Raw genomic sequence first — 20,637 nt, 5'->3', positions numbered from 1 at the left:
CACTTGGAGGACTTTTGCTACTTATTGCCAAAATTACCTTCTTTACAGGCCTTTTGTTTTTCTTTACTGAATTGCACCTTTGCGCCCTTCACCCATTGTGATGGTACCTGTTACAATGGCGTATTCTATGTTGCCACTGAACACTGAAGTTTTCTGTGTCTCTGCCATGTGGACGAAGGTCTGAGATTATTTTTACCGTACATCTGGGCGAACTGCCTTGTGTTGGTGGGTCACTGGATCCTGGTTTGGAATCTCCAGCAGGGTTATGGCGTGGTGACCGAACACAGCAGTGAGGCGGGGTGGTCCGGACTTAGGACCGGGAGGCCTTCGTCAGAGGGGGTCCTGTGCCCCATCCCCATATCAGCAGTGGGAGCCTTTGTCTGCCGCAGACTTGACCCAGGAGATTACCGACTTCCCTGTGAATGCTCTCGGTCTAAAGTTCAAGAGAAAGCCTTCCAGACTGAGTTGGGAGGTGAGGCTGAGGAGGGCGGGGGTCTGTGTGGACCCCACCTTTCCCCTTTCCTTCTTCTTGCTTCCCGTCCCCCGTTCTCTCTAGTGTAGTGTGATGAAGTGTGGGATGAGGAAGCCGTGGTGACCCTGCCGGGGCTCACCCAGTTCTCTTCTCTGTCCCGCCTCCTTGTTCCTAAGGCCAGTCTCCATGCCTGAGATGCTGTGTCTTGTGGGGTGGGAGATGGAGCAGGTAGACCAGCTGCTAGAACACCTGTGTGTGCACAGGACATGGATGTCACGGGACACGGGAGGGAGTTTCCCAGCCTGGGAAGGGGCGAAGCTCACAGAGAGCTTTCTGAAGGGGGTGACGCTTGGCCTGAGTCCTGAAGGATGGGTAGGGAGCTAGACTGGCAGAAAATGGGGTGCATGGGGGGTGTCCTGGGAGAGCAAAACCTGAAAAATGTAGAGACATAAAGCAGCCGGCAGGCTGTCACCTCTGAGTGGCTAGAGCTTGGGGCTTCTGTGAGGAGTGGTGATGGTGAGGCTCGAAAGATACGGAGGTTCCAGAGGGCGGATGCCATGCTAATGAACTTGAACTTCATCCTGAAGGACTTGGGAGTCTTTATAGCATTTTTAAAGAAGAAAGTTTAAAACAGAAAACTCTTGACACCCGTATTGAGAATGGATTGGTGTCAGGAGAGAGTGGGGAGTCAGGGCAGGTCATGGCGGCCTGGACCAGAGCAGGCGCAGAGGAGAGAGGGGTATTGGCCACGCGGCGCCGTGGACGGCAGCTTGCTAGGTGCCCCACCCAGAGCGAACATCTGGGGGAAGATAAAGTGCTTTCTCAGGCCCGGGACAGCTGAGCCCTGCAGCAGGGTGCTTGCCCCCCGGGCTTCAGGGCAGGGCCCGATGGGGTTGAGTGGCAGTGGCTCCAGGTCAGCCCGACAGGGGCTGGAGCGGGGCTGCAGCAGGGTGGCAGCTTTCAGGGCCACCCGCATTCTCTTTCTCCACACTAAGCAGAAGGCGGCTAGTCCTGACCTGTGACCCTCCCTGTCTTGCTGGCCAAGGATGGAGCGGACAGGGCTTCGGACACCTGGTCATGGGCCACTCAGTCCCACACCTTTCCAGAGGCGGGTTTGTTTCTGCAAGATGTGAGACCAAGTGCCAGTTGGACTTGGTTTCTTTTTTTCTCTTTTCAGAAGAAATGCTATGGAGGCGTAATGAATAGTAAGCAGGCACTTTGGGACCCAGCTCTGTGCCCCAGTCAAAAGGCTGAGAGGAGATACCTGGGTGCCTGCTGTAAGCCACGCACTATGCTAGGAGCTTTCAGCCCTGTCACAGTGAGGAGGAGACTGCTGTCCCTGTTTTACAGATTAGGAAAGTGAGGCCCGTGGAGTAGGGTGCGGAAGCCCCAGGGGGCGGCAAGTTTTCTTGGTCATGGGCTGCTTGGGGAAACGTCTAAACATGAAGCTTTCTGCAGTCATGTAGGGAGCTGGCTTGCTGTGGGCAGACCAGCTGTTCTGTGAAGGTGGGCAAGGCCGTTCAGTTTATCTGCGCCAGTGTGGGATGGGTCCTGAGCCCGAAGCCTCGCCAGGCTGGGAGTGCTGCCTCCCCAGGGTCTCCTGCTTGGGCTCCCCCTTACTAACCAGATTTCACACCAGCCGGAGCCTCAGAGGAAGGGGCTAGATTGCTTCAGGCGCCTCCTGAAACCAGCACTTCCGGGGCTGGGCAGTGGGTGGGACAGAGGGAGCAGCTGGCCTCAGACTTCACCCTGCTGCATCCCCCAGAGCAGCAGGAAGCAGAGAATCAGGGCTAATTGCAGAGGGTGGGGAGGGGTGAAAGGTGGGTCTGATGTAATTAGCAGAGCCAGAATTTGACCAGGCCCTGGCGGCTTAAGGCCCGGAGACCCGGGGAGGGCGGTGGGAGGTGGGGTGTGTGTGTGTGTGTGTGCGTGCGTGTATGCGTGTGCGTGTGCGTGCGTGCGTGCGCATGCACAGCTGTTGACAGAATCTTTCTGGTCTCTCTGGGCTCCTCCTCCTGGCCTTGGGTCCAGAGCTTGAATTGCTGGGGGTTTCCCTGCTCTCTCTGAGCGGCCAGGCTCTCCTTTGCCTTGAAGGAAAGGAAGCAGCTTTCACTTGGAGTCTTCCCTTTGCACCCGGGATGGCCCCTGAGGCCCCCGTGGGCTGCCGCCTTGCTTTGGTCTGTTCTACACGGAGCTGAGCCCAAACGCGCGTGGTACACAGTTGGCCCTAAAGACCTCCTCACGTTTACAGATCTGGACTTCCTCAGTGTTTCTGGTACAGGTTCTCTCGCCATGTGTTTACTTTTTTATCTTTTGCTCAACTGTTCTCTTAATCCATGGCCATTCGTTTAAAGTGTTAAGTTTTCGAGCCCTTCATGGAAGGTCCGTGCACCCAATTCCTTTTGTAACAAAAAGGAGGGAAATGGATTTCTCAAGTTTGTAAAAAGAAAAAGTGTCTCTCCCTTGCCTTGGGTTTTGGTGTTAAATGCCAAGATCAGCGTGTTTGATATTATAACTGGTTTGTGAGAGGGACTCATGGGAGAACTTGCCTGGGCAGGCTTTGCCCTCCATAAAGCTGGCTGCATGGCTCGCGTCCAGGGCTAATAACAGTTTCTCTTACTCAACTGTTCTTTGTGGAAAGGCAGTTTCTCTGCTACTTTGCCGTGGCATTCAGGGCCTTGGTCCTTTACGATATAACTTCAGTCTTATTTCTCTAGTAATGAGAATGACAGAGTAATGAGGATGAGGCAGCGCTTGTCTTAAGTTGGTGAAGCTCAGCTGGGATTGTTGGAGGGGCCGCAGCTTGTACCCCCAGTTCTGAGTTTGAAGTTTTGAGAGGAGGTGGAGGTTTCAGGAGGGTAAAGAGGCTGTCAGCTGAATGCCGCGAGGGTTCCATTGGTTTGGGATTGGGTTTCAGCAGGTTAAGGGAAGAGGGATGGTGCTCTAAATATGGGGCCACTCTCCGTGGGAACAGGGGGGTACAGTGTAACTTCGGGGAGGAGCCTTGCGTTGCCCCCCATAGCTGCCCACCCCCCTGGGCTGGCCCTGGCATCGGCTCCAGCTCTGCAGGGAGAAGTCAGGTTTGCTTTCTCAACTCGGGGGTAGGCGCTTAGCCGCCACCCAGTGGAAGAGGATGAGCTAGCTCTGTGGGGTCGCTTCTCCAGTGCCCTAGAAGTTCAGGAAGGTGAAGCCAGAGGAGGAAGAACAAGGTGGAAGGGGAGAGGGCAGAAGTAAGGGCGAGTCATTTAATTTTTTCAAGGGTCTAGAAACTTGTGTGTCACTGTTCCTAACCATATGACTTGGGGTGCATCATTTGATTTCACCTCTAAAATATGGGTAACACCATATTACCGGTCGTGTGGGGCTCAGGTGAAATACTGCCTAGTTTCTGAGTCAGTGAAGGACAGTAATAGCGCTAGCTCGTCCTCCCAGGCTGACTTTGCGGGGCCGCTCCCGTGTGTTCACGCTCTGCAGATGGAGGGGCCACGTCGCTTCTGTAGGTGGAAAACCGGAGACACGGGAGATGCACACCAGGTACAAATAGGAAGAGAGGAGGAAAAGCAGCTCCAAGCTCCTTTGTCTGCAGAGGCAGAAGGTGGAGTCGCGGGCTCCACTGAGCTCACCTCTCAGAGTTGTGGCCTTGGGTAATTCCATGTCTGAGAGTCTTTCTTGTGGGAAAAGTGGGGATATTAATAGTGCCTGCCTCAAGGATTGCAGCGAGGTTAAGGAAGGGCTTTGGACAGGTTCATGCTAGGAGTGCTAAGATGCCCACCCGTCTAGCAGAGGGGGGGGGTCGTTACAGAGACCCGCCGCTCTGGGCTGTGCTTCCTTCGTTCGTTAGCGATCGGATTATGGAGGGGCCCTTCCAAAGGTTACACTCTGATTTACTTGGATTAGCCCAATACGCGTGCGCGTACGTGCTTGACTCTTGCCCTACACATTTTTCTCCTATATGCATTTTTAATTTAAAGCATACTGTTTGCTTCCAGTGAACTGACTGTCTGAGGCACATTATCTCTTGGCAGCCTCATGACTGTCTCTCCCACCAGCAGTGACACGCCTTAAAAGTAGGTACCGCATCTCTGTCTCTGTTCGCCTCTTACCACACCAGCATGGAAACATGCCTGCCATCAGTCAGCGTGTGCGAGTGACAAGATCCAGGGCCACAGAAGCCGTGACTCGGTGGGTTACTCCACCGAGGAAGTCAGAGAATAACGTCATTGCGTTCAGGGAACATATTACTGGCCTGGGCCCAGGATCTATCTCCAGGCTAAAATCACCCTATAAAAGTCCTCGACTCCTTCCCCATTTCTAGACAGTTGAATAATTGGAGCACAGGGCCCTCCTTTATTCATTCTCTGTCCCTCGAGTGCCTGACACATGTCAGGGACTTAGGACCTGACTGTGAAGGGGGTCAAGGGGGGCAAACCAGGATGGAGATGCAGTGCAGTGGGGTGAGGGGGAGACCGGAGCCTTTGAATCCCACTCTTACAGGGGTCCCCCGCGGCTTTCACGCCGACCTGCAGGCTTTTCACATGGTGTTTGCTTTGTTGATGTAGATGCCATATGTCAGGTACCCGGGAGGCTCAGTCCCTGGGGGGTGGAAGTTAAATTGATTGTTTTCAGCTTTGTCTAGCCAGCTTGGCTCCCTTGAGCTTGCCAGTGTTTAGGCTTAATGACTTTGAAACTTTAAAAATAAATCCCTCCTTTTCCAAACTACAGTAACCAAACAGGCGGTCCTCCTGTTCTTGGAACCAGTCAGAAAAGTTGATTTCCCTTTACATTGTGGAATCACGGTTGCTTAAGATATCAGAAACTCTAAAGCAGTTTTGACATTTCTGTGCTAAGTTGGTCTTCTAAACACCTTCCTCCCCCCATTGTTCGGATGAGAATTTGTGACATTTAAATGTTACAGAGTAGAGCTTACAAAATTGGATTTTTCCAAGGTGATCAGACTGCGTCTCAGATGTGGATGTCCCAAGCTTGAGATGCCGAAAGAAGAAATGGTGGTTTCTGATAACTCCAAGCTCTCCTTGAGCCACCTGAGACCGAAGCTTGTCCAGACTTTTAGAGGAAGGCAGAGGAGGACTGAGGTGTGGGTCGCCTGGGAGGATGGCCGCGCTCGGGTCTCTCCGGCTTCTCTTCTCACCTACCATTACCCTGGTTTCTTCCTTTGGGAGGGAAACTCCTCTCAGGCTGCCTTTACCTTGTCAGCCCCTCACCTGCATCCCAGGGGAGCCTCAAGCCAGTGTCCTCCCCATCATTCTGGAAACAGCCGGCAGCTGAGTCTGTCACCCCTGCCCCCCTTCAGCCTCTCCAGGGGCTTCTCCTTCTCCTGCACAAGTGGGAATCCCCTCGCCCACCAGACACCACACACAGCGCTGTGACCTGGGGCAAGCAGCCCGACCCCTCCAAGTCGTTTCCTCCTCTGTCCAGTGGGGATAACAACCAAACTCGAAGCCCTGGGTCGTGACAGTTCAGAGAGGGTGCCTGCGTGTGAGATGCGTTGGCTTGGTGCTGCTGTAGAGCTGCAGCTGGTGAGGGTGGACTGTGCTGCTTCCTGGGCTGCAGTGCTGTCTGTGCTGCCCCGTCCTCTGCACTCAGGCGTCGTGCCTGGGCACTTCTCCCGCCGGAGCACCTTCCCTTGGTCTGCCTCTGTGAAGCCCACGCAGATGCTCTGAACCTGAGTTTAATTATTTTCATTATCACCGTCATCACACTCTTCAGCTCTCATCTGCTTTCTCTGGGTCCTGCACGAGTTGGCAGGCCTCCCTCAGGGCAGGGACTTTGGCGACCTTTGCTCTCCCAGGGTCTAGGAGCACAGTAAATGCCAGCTGATGGGATGCCGTGGTACCTGCTTCCATCCCGTGAACTGGGTCCAAAAGAAGCAGACGTGACTGGCCCAACCGTGCCCGCCTGGGCCGAGGGTCCTCCCTGGGGCACGTTTATGTGATGGGCTGGACTCTCAAATGTTCCTACTTTAATGCGTGGCCTGTACTGAAATTCTGGGTCTTTATTGACCCTGGGGTTCAAAAGGTGGGATAAATTGATTTCTAAAGGCGGGCAAAGCCACTTTGATAAGCCTTTTAATCTCGTACTTTTTAAACAGAAAGTAACTGGAAGTGGGACCAGTGAAGCCTTCCTCTGTTTTCTCCCTTTGGAAGTATTCTCCTCTGGTTCTGACCGAGGTTTCCTCCCTTGCTCTGGAAGGTCAAAGTCAGGACCTCAGAGCTCCATGTCCATAACCATCCCCAGCTCCAAAGTTACTGGGTTTGGTTTCGGGGGGGGAGGGGCATGGTGGGGCACATTTGGGAAGGGGTGATCCAGTGCCTAAGTTCATAGGTCATTTAAATTCCAGGGTGTGTTTGAACTCCTCCTAGGTGCAGTCTCAGGAAGGGAGAGCTTGAACCCCTGGAGATGGCCGGGTTGGTGGGAACAGGGTGAGCTGGAGCAGCTGTTGTGGTGGCCCAGTGGCTGCCACCTTGAGAGATCCCAGAGGTTTGGGAGCAGACAGATGGAGTTGGGGGGTGAGTTCATCGTGTGGCTTTGAAATCCAAGTGTACGTTCAGCTGTGGTTGGAAACAGTTTAGAATGTGTGAGAAGAGGTAACTAGACTTTATTCTAGAGTAGACCAGAAATAAATAAGAAAGGAAGAATATGGTATGCTCAGGAGAACTTGACTTTTGGTCTTCTTGATTTGGAAATCACCTTTGACTTTTAAAAATCAAGGAACTGGGGCTTCCCTGGTGGCGCAGTGGTTGAGAGTCTGCCTGCCGATGCAGGGGACATGGGTTCATGCTCCGGTCCGGGAGGATCCCACATGCCGTGGAGCGGCCGGGCCTGTGAGCCACGGCCGCTGAGCCTGCGCATCCGGAGCCTGTGCTCCGCAACGGGAGAGGCCACAACAGTGAGAGGCCCGCGTACCGCAAAAAAAAAAAAAAATCAAGGAGCTACACCCACTTTCATGGTGTTATTCACAGAAGCCAAAGGTGGAAGCAGCACAAGTGTCCATCTGTGGATGAATGGATTAAGAAAATGTGGTACGGGCTTCCCTGGTGGCACAATGGTTGGGAGTCCGCCGGCCGATGCAGGGGACACGGGTTCGTGCCCCGGCCTGGGAGGATCCCACATGCCGCGGAGCAGCTGGGCCTGTGAGCCATGGCCGTTGAGCCTGCGCGTCTGGGCCCTGTGCTCCGCAGCGGGAGAGGCCACAGCAGTGGGAGGCCCGCATACCGCAAGAAAACACACACACACACACACACACACAGAAAATGTACATGCATACAATGGAATATTATTCAGCCTTAAAAAAGGAGATTCTGACACATGCTCCAGCATAGATGAACCATGTGGAGATTACGCTGAGTGACATAAGCCAGTCACATAAAGACAAATACTGTAAGGCTCCACTTGTATGAGGTACTTATAGAGCAGTCAGACTGAGAGAGACAGAAAGTATAATGGTGGTTGCCAGGGGCTGGGGGAAAGGATGCTGGGAATGGGGAATTAAGTGTTTAATGGGATGGAGTTGAGTTTTGCCAGAGGAAAGGAATTCTGAAGATTGGTACAGCAGTGTGAATGCACTTAACACTACTGAATTGTACACTTAAAATTGGTTAAGGTGGTAAATGTTAATGTGTATTTTATGTGGTCTTTCTGTTACGTGTATTCTACCATAATTGTACCCAAAAAGGGACTGAACCCACACTTTTTCCTTCTGGAGGCCCTTGTTCTCTCCATTTTCTCATTCACAGGTGCACCTGGGATGCAAGCAAAGGAAGTATAATAGGATGTTTCTACTCCATTCTGTGGACTTGGGGATTTTCTGTGTTGTTTGGGGTTTTGTGTTTGTTTCTAATTCGTTCAGGCTCTGGGAATAGAATGAGACCAGCTGTTGGCTCTTTGCGCATGGAACCTGGAAGGTGGCTTCGGGGACACCTTTAGGAGGATGTGGTGGGTGTGACCGTGGGCTGTTAACTCCTAGGGTCCAGCAGTGTGGACCTGGAACAGCTAGTTAGAAAACCAAGAAGTTGGTCTGGTGGATGCTCCAGCCCAAGGTTGTACAGTCAGGGCTTAAGTTAACACTGATACAGCTGAGGTGCCAGCTGTGTCATCTCTGCATTTAGCATAGAGCATGAGACGTGATTTGGGCATTGCACTGAATTAGATGGGTCCCCACCCGCTCTAATATGGTAATGAGGTGGAGATGCTAGGAGCATGAATTGAGAGGAGGATAGAAGGTTTTTGTGGAACGTATGGCCGTGTGCCAGATGCTGGTCTCAAGTATTTTCTGAAGGAATGAAGAGGGCATCCAATAAGAATGTCCGTGATGTTAATCATACAGGGTGTGGAACCTCAGCCCCGGCTTTAAAAGTGGTGGGTCTTTCCCACTTAGTGGCTAAATGACCATACATGGCTAGATGAGCAGAATCGCTCCGCATTTCTTTCCTTTCCATTTTTTTTTTTTAACTCCTTCTTTTTTGTTTGTTTTAAAGAAAAAACTTTTTCTCTTGGAGTCAGCATGGGGGGTTTTCCACATTGAAGCACTCAGTCTTAAGCCTGGAGAGCCAAGATACTCCTGTTGGTGATGGGTAGTCCTAGGGTATGAGGACTTCTCAGCAGTTCATGCCTAAATCAAACCATGATTAAACTGTCAGAAACAGAAGCATCCCTTTCTTTTTTTTCTTTTTTTTTTTTGATGTTCAATGAACATTTATTTTTTTTTATTGAAGTATAGTTGATTTACAATGTTGTGTTAATTACTGCTGTATAGCAAAGTGATTCAGTTGTACTCACACACACATACACATATACACTCGTTTTTAATATTCTGTTCCATTATGGTTTATCACAGGATACTGAATATGGTTCCTGGTGCTATACAGTAGAACCTTGTTGTTTATCCATTCCATATATAATAGCTTACATCTGCTGACCCCGATCTCCCATTCCACCTCCCCGCCTTGGCAACCACAAGTCTGTTCTCTGTCTGTGAGTCTGTTTCTGTTTCACAGATAGGTTCATTTGTGTCATATTTTAGATTCCACATGTAAGTGATATCATATGGTATTTGTCTTTCTCTTTCTGACTTACTTCACTTAGTATGATAATCTCTAGTCACATCTATGTTGCTGAAAATGGCCTTATTTCATTCTTTTTCATGGCTGAGTAGTATACCGTTGTATATTTATACCACATCTTTTTTTTTTAGGAGTTTATTAATTAATTTATTTTTGCTGTGTTCGGTCTTTGTTTCTGTGCGAGGGCTTTCTCTAGTTGTGGCAAGCGGGGGCCGCTCTTCATCGCGGTGCGCGGGCCTCTCACTATCGCGGCCTCTCGTATTGCGGAGCACAGGCTCCAGACGCGCAGGCTCAGTAGTTGTGGCTCACGGACCTAGTTGCTCCGCGGCATGAGGGATCCTCCCAGACCAGGGCTCGAACCCGTGTCCCCTGCATTAGCAGGCAGATTCTCAACCACTGTGCCACCAGCGAAGCCCTACATCTTCTTTTTTTTTTCTTTTTTTTTCCTGGTACGTGGGCCTCTCACTGTTGTGGCCTCTCCCGTTGCGGAGCACAGGCTCCGGACGCACAGGCTCAGCGGCCATGGCTCACGGGCCCAGCCGCTCCGCGGCATGTGGAATCTTCCCGGACCGGGGCACGAACCCGTGTCCCCTGCATCGGCAGGCGGACCCTCAACCACTGCGCCACCAGGAAAGCCCAACACATCTTCTTTATGCATTCCTCTGTCAGTGGACATTTAGGTTGCTTCTTGGCTATTGTGAATAGTGCTGCTATGAACATAGGAGTGCGTGTATCTTTCTGGAGTAGAGTTTTGTCTGGATATATGGAAGCATCCCTTTCTTCTTGAGGTCTTTTGGGTCTAGGTCACTGATGTCAGCTTTGGACTTGGAATCACATGTGTCTAGAAGAGCGGTTGGCGACTTGGCCCTGACGAAGCCGGGGAGGATGAGGAGGGAGGTGGTGGAAGAGGCCAGGGTGCACAGCGCCCGCTGTTCCCATTCTGGCGTCTGGACTTGGAGGGAGGGCCGATGGAACCACTTCTTCTTTCTCCTCACTTACCCCTGCCCGGCCCGTAAAGGCCCCACTCCGTTAGCCGTTAGCTGCTGAGGCTTTAAAAGGAACTAATTTGACCCTCGTCCAGGCAGAGGACAGGAGTGTTCCCTGCACGCTTGGTTTTCCTTGGATTTGGTGCTGGTCTGGCGTCCTGACTAATGTCCTGCCTTGGGCTGGTGAACAGACTGGGGGAGGAGTCGTATTCCATCTGGGAATGAGCTTTCCCCGCCCCTGCGAGGGAGACCTTGGCCCACTGTGCAGAATCAGGAACCTGGACGCTTTCTTGTCCGCCTTGTATTTTTATCACGTAGATGATACTAATCAGAATAAAACCTTGCCTAAGAAGAGAGAAGGCAGATGTTCCCCACCGTCCTGCCAGCTCAGCACATTAAAGTGGTTGGTAGTTCACTGTCCTTTGGAGCCTGTGGCCGTTCCCTGGGAAGGGAATCTGTGGCTTTCACGGGGACAGCTGATGTCTATTAATACCCCGAGGAAGTCCTCTGTGCCAGCCGCAAAGGGGAGGGGTTAACGTCTTCCTCCCCAAGCATGCTCTGGGCCACGGCCCACTGTGAGAACACATCTCTTTCTTTGGTTGAAATGTCACGTGTTGCGCTCCTTTTTTAAGTCGTCTTCTGTGTCCCACAAGTGGCTGTCTGCCTTGCCATGTGCATCTTTTGTTTACACATCTGTCTGAGAGCTTACTGTGAGCATCTGAGCTGAGCCTGAGCACAGACGCAGGCTCGGTCTGTTCTTCGAGGTTGCTGTAGCTTGTGTCACACAGGAAGGGCTGAGGCCCTCAGCCAGGACCTAGAGTCCCCATGGCAGAGATGACAGACACCCTAGCCTGGGGCATTTCCAGAGCAAATGCCGCCTGGTACCTGCCCGGACTTCAGAGGGCGGGAGGCCTGGGGGTTACAGGGTGGCATCAGGAGCTGTGGAAAGCTGGGCTGAGGAGGCCCAGAGCTGCAAGGAGGGGGATTGGGTGGGGGTGGGGAGAACGGGGAAATGGGCTGTGGCCACGTGGCGAGTTATTAGCAGAGCTGGAAGCCAGTTCCCACGTGACACGACAGAAACCTGGTCATAGTTGTCTGGGGCTCATTACCACCCATCCTCTCTTTTTCTTGCTGGCCAGGGGCACAGTCGGGACATCCCTGGGCTTCATAAATATTCCCCTGCATTGTTAAGCCTCAGGTGACTCTAATGGAGGGTTTTGAACGAGTCCCGATGGCGTGTGGCTGGTGGAATGTTAAAGCCGGAAGCGGCCACGGGTGTTTCTGGCCCCGCCGGCCGCATAGCAGGATGCCGGGGAGCTCCTTCCACGCAGTGTGGAAGCCACCTCCCCAGAGGATGAGAGATTCTGATGCAGCTGGTCGACGGGCTTGGGTATCAGTATCGTTGAAAAGCTCTCTTAGGTGCTTCTGATTAGATGGTTCTGACGTGCAGCCAGGCCAGGAACCACTAACCCTCTCCCCCAGCTCCTCGTTCAGCAAATGGGGAACGAGAAACACGGGCCACCCGGTGGTTTTCTTTGGTCCTTTCAGCGACTCGAAGTCACAGGCAGTTTGAGTCCAGGACCTGAGGTCTGGGCTCCTGTCCCCTGAGGTCCCCTCGTCCCCTCCTGGCCTTGCCCTCCCGGCAGGCATCCAGGCATCAGCCAGGATCTTCACGAGCTGCGGAAAGCCTCGTGGAAGTCGCTGGAGGGGCTCTGGCTCGTGTACCTGGTATGGGCAGATGGGTCGGAGAGCACCTGAGTCTGCTTCCTGGTGACTTTTCCAGCGTGACAGGGCGGGGCAGGAGAGCTCGGGATTTTCTGTTTGCACCTGGCTTTGAACTCTGAGGAGAGCGCTCACAGGCGCGGTGCCATCTGGGTGTGGCTTCTGTGGCACATGCCGCCCTGGAGGCTGGGCCTGAGCGGGTCGCAGGGAGGAGACGCGGGGCAGCCCGCGGGCCAGGCCTCCCCGGGCTGAGGCCTGGCTGCCCCTACCTGGGGGTCCCAGCACCGCGGTCAGGAGAGCATGGAGCTCCACAGGCGCCCCCAGGGGCTCACCCTCTCAACACGGGCCTTTGAACCTGACCGGCTTGGCTTCAAGCCCCCAGTGGTAAGGCTGGAAAACACACACTGTTGTTGAAGACCTGGGCGATGGTGCGTACATGAGCTTATCGCTCCTGCGCTGGCTGCCATGTGATGTAGTTATCTTGTTTTAAATTTCAAGCATCCAGGGCTTCCCTGGTGGCGCAGTGGTTGAGAGTCCGCCTGCCGATGCAGGGGACGCGGGTTCGTGCCCTGGTCCGGGAGGATCCCACATGCCGCGGAGCGGCTGGTCCCGTGAGCCATGGCCGCTGAGCCTGTGCGTCCGGAGCCTGTGCTCCGCAACGGGAGAGGCCACAGCAGTGAGAGGCCCACGTACCGGGGAAAGAAAAAAAAAAAAATTTCAAGCATCCAGAGAGGTGGTTCAGGAATGTCAGGTGCTTCTAGTCCCGTTGAGCCCCTTCTCCGTTGAGAGTCCTTTGCAGAAAGCCCTGGGTGCCCCTCACCCCCATCCCGCTCCAGGCTGGCAGCCTCTGAGAAGGCCCTCCTTCCCCTGAGCTCCTGCTGTGTGCCCTCCGTCTCCAGGGCCACCCTGGGAGGGGCTGCGGATACAGGAACTGAGGGGCCACCGAGAGGTTCAGCCACGTCACTCGGCCACGAAAACACCTTTACCAGGTTCAGAGCCCAAACTATCTGACGGCAAATTCCACAGACAGATTAAACAATACTTGTGTGAACATTTTGTGTTTCCAACCTTGAGGTTCATTTTCTTTTCCAGCGCAAGTCCTTGCATTAGCGGCTGTGCAGTTTTTATGTGAATGGCTGCACCAAAAGCGGATACCACCTTGGGCCTGATCTCTCTACTTCCCTATGCCTCCGTTTCCTCGTTTATAATATGGGAGTCACAGCAAGGTTGCGCTGAGGATAAGTCAGTGTATTTAAAATAAAAGAGGAGGGCCTGGCACTTAGGGTGTCAGTATTTGCAGTCCCTGCTACGGTTGCAGCTGAAAGCAGAGGATGCCCAGAACTGGCCCGTTGCAGTGGGCTCTGGTTGCCCTCTCTGGTGCCATAGTAGGTTCTAAGGCCCCTGAGGTGGTCCAGGGGACTAGACTGGTTCATAACCCACGACAGCAGAGCCCAGGGTCCCGCAGGCCATCCCAGCGCTGGGCGTGAGGAGGAAGGGCCTAGGGAATCAGTGAGGGCTCCCTCCTGGTTGAACAGTCATGTCACACACTGTGATGTGGGTGTCATGGGAAGCCCACAACATGCCACACAGGCTGTGTGGGCAGAAGACACAGATTACCCTCTAGAATGGAGACTGCCAGCTACCAGGCCAGGGAGGAATCCAGATGTGACCGTGACGAGGATTGTGTATGCGCCCACGTGTGCAAATAGACACAAGCCCTGTCCTAACACGAGTCTGCTGCTGCATTTACTTTTTTAATTATAGGTTCGTCATAGGAGAGAGAACACTCGGTCATTAAAGGACTATAAAAAGTATGAGGTAGATGATTCAGGTCTTATTACCCCCGTTTGTCAGATGAGGAAGTAAAGCCCTGGGATGCTAACTGACTTGCTCAGGGTCACATACAGCTAATGGCTGTCAGGCCTGGCCTTTGTGCTCCTGGTGCAGTGTTTTCTTCTGCGTCGTAGGGCCTCTGAAGTAACACATGTGGATAGTTTTTTCAGAGATGAGGATGTGGGTGGAGATGGGCCGTAAGCAGCGAGCCGTGTTCCCCATCCAGGACGAAAGTAGTTGGGGTTTTCAAACCCCAGAATATCCAGACACCTGTTTGGCACACCCTGGACTACCCAGGAAGGGCACCGGCTCCTGCCTTCAAAGCTACCTGCCACCCGCTGACCTGAAGCCTGTCTCCAAGCACAGGTTTCATTCCTGCCTGTTGGCTCACTTTCTCATTGAGGCTGCGGGAGGCTCCCGCCTTCGTGATGCGTGCCTGGGTACCACTGTCTGTCCGAACTGGAGGTGACGTGGGCCGTGGACCCCAGGGGGCGGGGGTGACAGGGAGTGCGGCCCTGGCATCTTTTCCCCTATTAAAGTTACTTGGCTTCGGTTGGACAGCGGAACCCTGGGTGGGGGAGAGATGGAAAGGCGTGTTGGGCCCTGACAGTGGTTGGATGACATTTGTTGGTAGACCTCTTTTTTCCCTAGATTGTTAGACATATCCAGAGTCCTGTAGATCAAATCCCTGGCCAACAGCCTGCACTTTTCACCTGGGTTCCTGAGGTTTGGGGTCCTGCAGACCTGCGAACCGAAACCTCAGAGCAAGCCCAGCCTGGGGCACTGTGCTCCTGGTAGACCTTTCCTGTGTCAGAAAGGGAGGATTTGGCGGTGCAGGTCTCACCAGGTGGCTTGTTGGAAAAGGCTCTTGGGGGTCTAAGTGATCACGTTGTGTTGCTTTACGGGGAGATGTTACTTTGAAAGAAAACAAAGAAAAAATTTGTCTTTAGAGAGTAGGGACTGTATTGTCCTTGGATGCTGGGTGGATGGTGACCTAAGAGCCACCCTCATGCTGTGGATTTGAGGGGCGGGATTCAGAGCATCAGATGCGGCCACATGCCCTCCTCTGGTGACCGAGGGTGTGCCGGTGGGCCTGGGTCCGCTTGGGGGCTGTCTGGACCAGGGAAGTGAGGACCTCAGGGCTCAGGGTCCAGCAGTGCAGGAAAGAGTGGCTGATGGTGGGGGGATAGTCAGCTGCCTTTTTCCCTGTGCTAGTGCACAGTTCGCAGCACAATAGTGAGAGTCAGGGTCTTTTCTCCTGAGAATATTTAGATGATCCTCGTGGCGTGGATTTTGATGCATTGATTCTCTCACTTCAGTCTTACTGGACGCACCAGGGCACGTGGTCCCCAGGTGTGATGCCCTCTGAATGCCTTCCCAGGATGCACAGGATGCCACGGTCCCCCAGGTGTGGTGCCCTTAGGATGTCTTCCCAGGATGCACAGGGCGCCTGGTCCCCAGGTGTGGCTCTCCAGGAGGCCTCTCCCTCACACGGATGCAGAATTGACCTTCATAGTGGAGATAGAGGGATGCTGCCTTTCTGCAGGTTTCACAGCATCACCTGTTACTGGAAAAGTTTACACGCACAGATAAATTGGTTTGCCTCACTGTCGGGAAAATGGGCCTCATGAAGTCTGATGTGGCCGCATTCCGATGGTACAGCCCTCTCTGTTGGCGACTCCTCCCTGCCCCAGCACGCAGCGGACAATCAAATGGTTTACAATCTGTGGGAATGCTTGTGTCTTTTCCCAGCGCTTCGTTTCCCCGAGAACAGCGCTGTTCCCAGGGGTGTCCGGTTTCCCACTGCCATTCACCAAGCCCCACACCGTCCTTAAGCAGCAAGAACTGGTTTTACCAAGTAAACCGATACCTCCATGGGTATCCTGGGCGAATAAGGATGGGGCGGCTTAATAAGTCACTGGCGGACCTTTGAGGAGGCCGAATGGCCCTGGCTCGTCACCTCTCCTGTTTCTTAACACTCGAGTGGTCAAGCAGAACGAGGGAGGGCCTCCCCTTGCCTCCAAGTGGGGAGGCGGGCTCGCTCCATTGAACAAAGCCGGTCTTGCCTGGGGCCCACTGTGGCCCCCTGAAGTTCCTGGCCAGACCCCCACTGGAGCAGGGCAGGCCTGGCCCTTTAAATAGACTCCCTGGGAGATGGGCCTCTCTGTCCAGCTGACTGCTCCAGGCGCAGGGGCCTGGCAGGGCCAGGCCACAGGGGTGAATCTTTCACCTCATCTCCAGCTCTGCAGCTGATGGTGAGGCGAAGGGGCTCCTACAGGCAGCTGTGGGCTTGTAAGCTTTTTAAGAAGGGGACGCAGCGGAGCATGGGAGCCAGATCCCCTGGGGTCTTCAGCCAGAGTCTCACCTTAGCTCCGAGGCTGCGGTCAGTGCCTGGAGGGGCTGCGAGGAGGGAGGACAGCCCCAGCCTTGCGGGGGACAGGGAGGCGACTTCAGGAGTGAGGGCCTCCTTCCCTCCTGGAGCAGTTGCTCCAGGCCTGTGCCACAGGGTGTCACAGAGGTACAGCCAGGATGATGCCGCGTGTCCTGAGTGGGTACAGGTTAGGATTTAAAGCTGGTGGCAGGGCCAGGTTTGGAGGGTGTGGTCGAGGCTGTGCCTCGTGTCCAGGAACGCTGTGGTCTCCCCTTGAGCTTTCTGTAGAACACCAGACAGTCTGGGACCCAGGGGCCACCCGCTCATGCTTGCACCCACTTCTCAGACTGAAGTTAGACTTGGTTTTATTCCCCAGCCGTGGGGGCTGTGTCTTTTCCCTTCTTCTCTCTCTCACCTGCTGGTTGGCTTCCTTGGGGCCCAGCGTGGATCAGCTCGGCCCTGGGCCTCCAGGAGGGATGGAGAGATGAGCAGATGTCCTCCCTGTTCTGGAGGAGCTCAAGGTTAAGACACTGCAGAATACAGTGGAGGCTGGGCTGGAGACGACACAGCTTTGTAAGGGCCTTCATTCCTAACAACCAATTCAGAGTCCAGATACTCTGGGGAAGGATTAACCGTTCCCACTCTTTGTGTAGTCTTCTCCTAGGTGCTGTGTTGTGGGACCACCGTGTTTACGGTGTCCTTAGAAACCGGCTACTCCAGGGAACGGCAGGTGGGTTTAGATGGCATCTCTTGGGTGCAGATGGATTAGTTGTGGCTGCTCAGAGTGCTGTGTTGAGAAGAGCTGGGAGGCCTTGCCCTGGATCTGTGGGCAAGAGTGCTTTAATCGATTAGTGATGTCTGCCACGCAGGCGAGAGGAGGAGGCGAGTAGTGTTCCCTGCACAGTGTGTGTTATCTCTGATTTTACAGATGAAGAAACTGAGGCCCAGAGAAGTTGTGACATGTCTCCGTGTTTGGTGTTGGGTCTGGAACTGGAGCCCAAGGCTACTGCTCCCAACCCAGTGCTCTTCCCTCTGCCCTGACACTGAGGAGCCCATCCTCGCAAGGGGCCAGACGTACAAGCGTGAAGCAGTGAGGAGAAAGTACCAGACTGGGCCCTTCAGGAAATACACCCCAGAAGAAATCAGGATGGAGGCAGGGAGATGGGCTTGGACAGGAGAGGGGAGTGAGCTGGGTCTGGCAGGAAAGGCCTGATTTGGGTGGAAGACAGTTCTGACATCCCTCCACGAGGGCTCTCACCAAGGCTGTGGGCAGAAAGGGCAAAAGCGGCCACCCTCAACTCTCTCAGTGCGTCAGGTTTGAAAGTGCTTTTCTTCAGGAGCAGGAAGAATGGGTGACTTTCTGGGCATTGAGATTGCAGAGAAGACAAAATCCTAGACCCCAAAGGTTCTTTCCACGTTTGCCAGCTGGTTTGTCCCGCCTGCCCTTTGCCCAGCACCTGTGCTCTGGTGGTGTTGAGACCTGGGGTCTGTAGCCCTTGCGGTCCCTTCGGTAGCGTGTGATGCGTCTGGTGGGTCACAGCCCCCTTCGTAGGGCAGGCTCCCCACGGAGTAGCCTCTGCACCTGTAACTTCCACCCAACCAGTGCCTCTTTGGGAGCCATTGTGCGATGCAGGTGTGGCATATTCCGTGATGGGAGCAGCTGCTGTCAGCGGGTTAAACAAAGGGTGGATCAAGGCATACGCTGCCTCACGTCCCCCGTTTTTAGCTCATGTTTCTTGCAGGATGAGGAGTCAGTTTGGCCCTTACAGGAGTTGCTTGATTTTTCCACCAACCACGTTACTCCACCCTTGTGTGTCGTCATTCCCCCCATTTCACAGTCTCCTTGGCCAGTGGTTGGAGTCACAGAGACCTGCTCGGGGCAGGGGGGGTGCAAGTCAGAAACGCTGCCTGGAGCCTCTGCAGGTTCACCAGCAGGAATCCTGTATCTACGCTCTGCCCGCCCCTTCTTCCTCTTCCCCGCTACCCTTCTCTCCCTCCCACTTCTGGGCTGTCCTCCAAAAACGTTCAGAGTGCTTCATTTTAATAAGCACATAGGGAAAAAAATTTCAAAGCGTGTAATTGTGGTTATGTTAGAAAACACCAGTATTCTTTAGAGATGCCTTCTGATGGAGGGGTGAGATGACAAGGGGCTGGAGTTTGCTTTAAATTTTTTTTTTTTTTTTATAACAAAGGGAAGAAAGATGGATGAAGCAAATCTCGCACATGGTTGAATTGGCATGTTGGGTACATGGGGGTTTACTGTACTGTTGTCTCTCCTTTTATTTACATCTGAAATTTTTCACGTTAACAGTGTTTAAAAGTGTATAAGATTCTACTGAAAACTTTGTGTGTATAATTTTTGGTGCTCTTCCATAAAACTGCTTTAACCTGCTTAGAGGTGCATGTCTGGCTGACATGCCAGCACTTTGCTCTGTGTCCTTGCTTCTTCCTCCTGCTTGTTGAAACTGATGTGCTCCTTTGTGTAGCATTTTCTGAAAAGTTGTAGTACATTCAACCACCTCAACGTGACGAGAATTCTATCAATAACATTTTACAAAGGTTTTGGGTATTCTTGCACAAATGGCAACGTGAGTTTTGTTTTTATCGGATAAACATTTATTGAGCATCTCTGTATGGAGACAAAACACATATGAGGGAATGAATGCTGTGGGGCAGGGGCCCTGCCACTCTCAAGATCAACTAGAAGCTGGGAGGTGCGGGTCCTTTTAGGATCCCACCCCATAGCACGGAGGTGCTTTCTCACAGTGGGTTTGTTCAGGCCCCAATATCTCACTCCCTTTTAAGAGACTGTAGCATCTATATTCAACCCCAGACACCTTTGCCTTTACTTAAATTTTCTCATCCTGTTCTCAGGGTAAACTCTTTCTCCACTAATTAAACTGCTTACAGGCAGAGAAAGTTGATTTTTTTTTTTTATGTTGGTGTCAGGCAGGCCCACTGGAAATGGGGAAGGAGTCAGGCACTCCAGTGGGAAGCCCAGGTGCCGGTGTAGGTACAGACCTGGCCATGGAAGGCCATCGCTGGCACCTGGCGCCTAGGAGAGGAGGTGCTGGGATGGAGTGGAAGGAGGTGAGCTCACGGAGTCCTCTCTGGGGCACTGTCCACATCCTACTCACGTGGGCTCAACGCAAGGAGATGAGGAGTCAGGGGCGGTGAATGACGGACTGAGAAAATGCTGGCCATGGGAGGCCGGGTCAGACTTCGCAGTGGCTCGTCCTGTGGGCCCCCAGAGACAAAGGCCAGATTCTGTCCTCAGACTGTCCTGGGGTGTCTGTGTTTCAGCCCTTGACCCCAAGCTTGACCCTACTGGGATGTACTTCTTGATATAATCCTCTGACTGCAATGTCATCCTTGCCCTTCCAACCCTCTCCCTCCGGCAAGAGTTGGCCAGTTGAGTGGGAGGCCTTGGCGGGAGGGACACCAGGTTTTAGAGTCACGTTGGCTGGGGGCCAAGAGCCAGCTGTCTCACAGAGTAGTTTGTGATGCTGGGTCATCGTTTGCTCCGTGTGAAGGAGGCGCCGACCCAGGGAGTTGGGAGAGATCAAAGGTCTTGGTGGCCAGTGTGTCGCCAGTGATCACTGCAGTGTTTCTCATCCACTGCGGAGGGAGTGCAGATTGGTGCAGGCGCTTTGGAAAACAGTCTGGCATTAAAGCCTAAAGCTCAACATCCACGTGCCCTCCGGCCCAGCTGATTTCACGCCTAGGTGTATATTGGAGAGAAACTCCTGTGCGTGGACTCCGGGAGACTTGTACAAGAGTGTTCACAGCGTTTCTGTGCGCAACAGCAAAAGGCTGGAAGCAGCCCAGATACCCATCAGTGGGGGAGTGGATGAATACGCTGAGACGTGACCATACAATGGAATATTATACAGCTGTCCAGACAGATTAACTGCAGCAGCACGCAACGATGTAGATGAATTTTAGCAGTGTCGTAAATATTAGGTAAAAAGAGGATGTGCTCCCAAAGATTACATACAGCACTAATCCTTTTCTGATAAAGTCAAAAGTAACTAAAATAAATGTGCTCTTTAAGGAACATTTTACAGATGCAGTAAAACTGTAAAAAAAAAAAAAAAGGCAAGGGAATGTGCACTTCTGATTGAGGTTGGTGGTATCTGGGATGGGAGGGGTCGGGGTGTGGAATGGGGCACC

At 53.2% G+C, this 20,637-nt stretch overlaps 1 protein-coding gene across 1 annotated transcript in view; it reads left to right on the top strand.

The window, feature by feature from the left end:
- CCDC88C (coiled-coil domain containing 88C) overlaps nucleotides 1-20,637 on the top strand; it is a 128,110-nt gene that overhangs the window by 14,834 nt on the left and 92,639 nt on the right. The gene's annotated exons all lie outside the window — the stretch shown is intronic.

This window comes from Globicephala melas, chromosome 2 (assembly GCF_963455315.2).
Source record: "Globicephala melas chromosome 2, mGloMel1.2, whole genome shotgun sequence".
Lineage (NCBI taxonomy): Eukaryota > Metazoa > Chordata > Mammalia > Artiodactyla > Delphinidae > Globicephala > Globicephala melas.
This window is presented reverse-complemented; position numbering and strand designations above follow the sequence as displayed.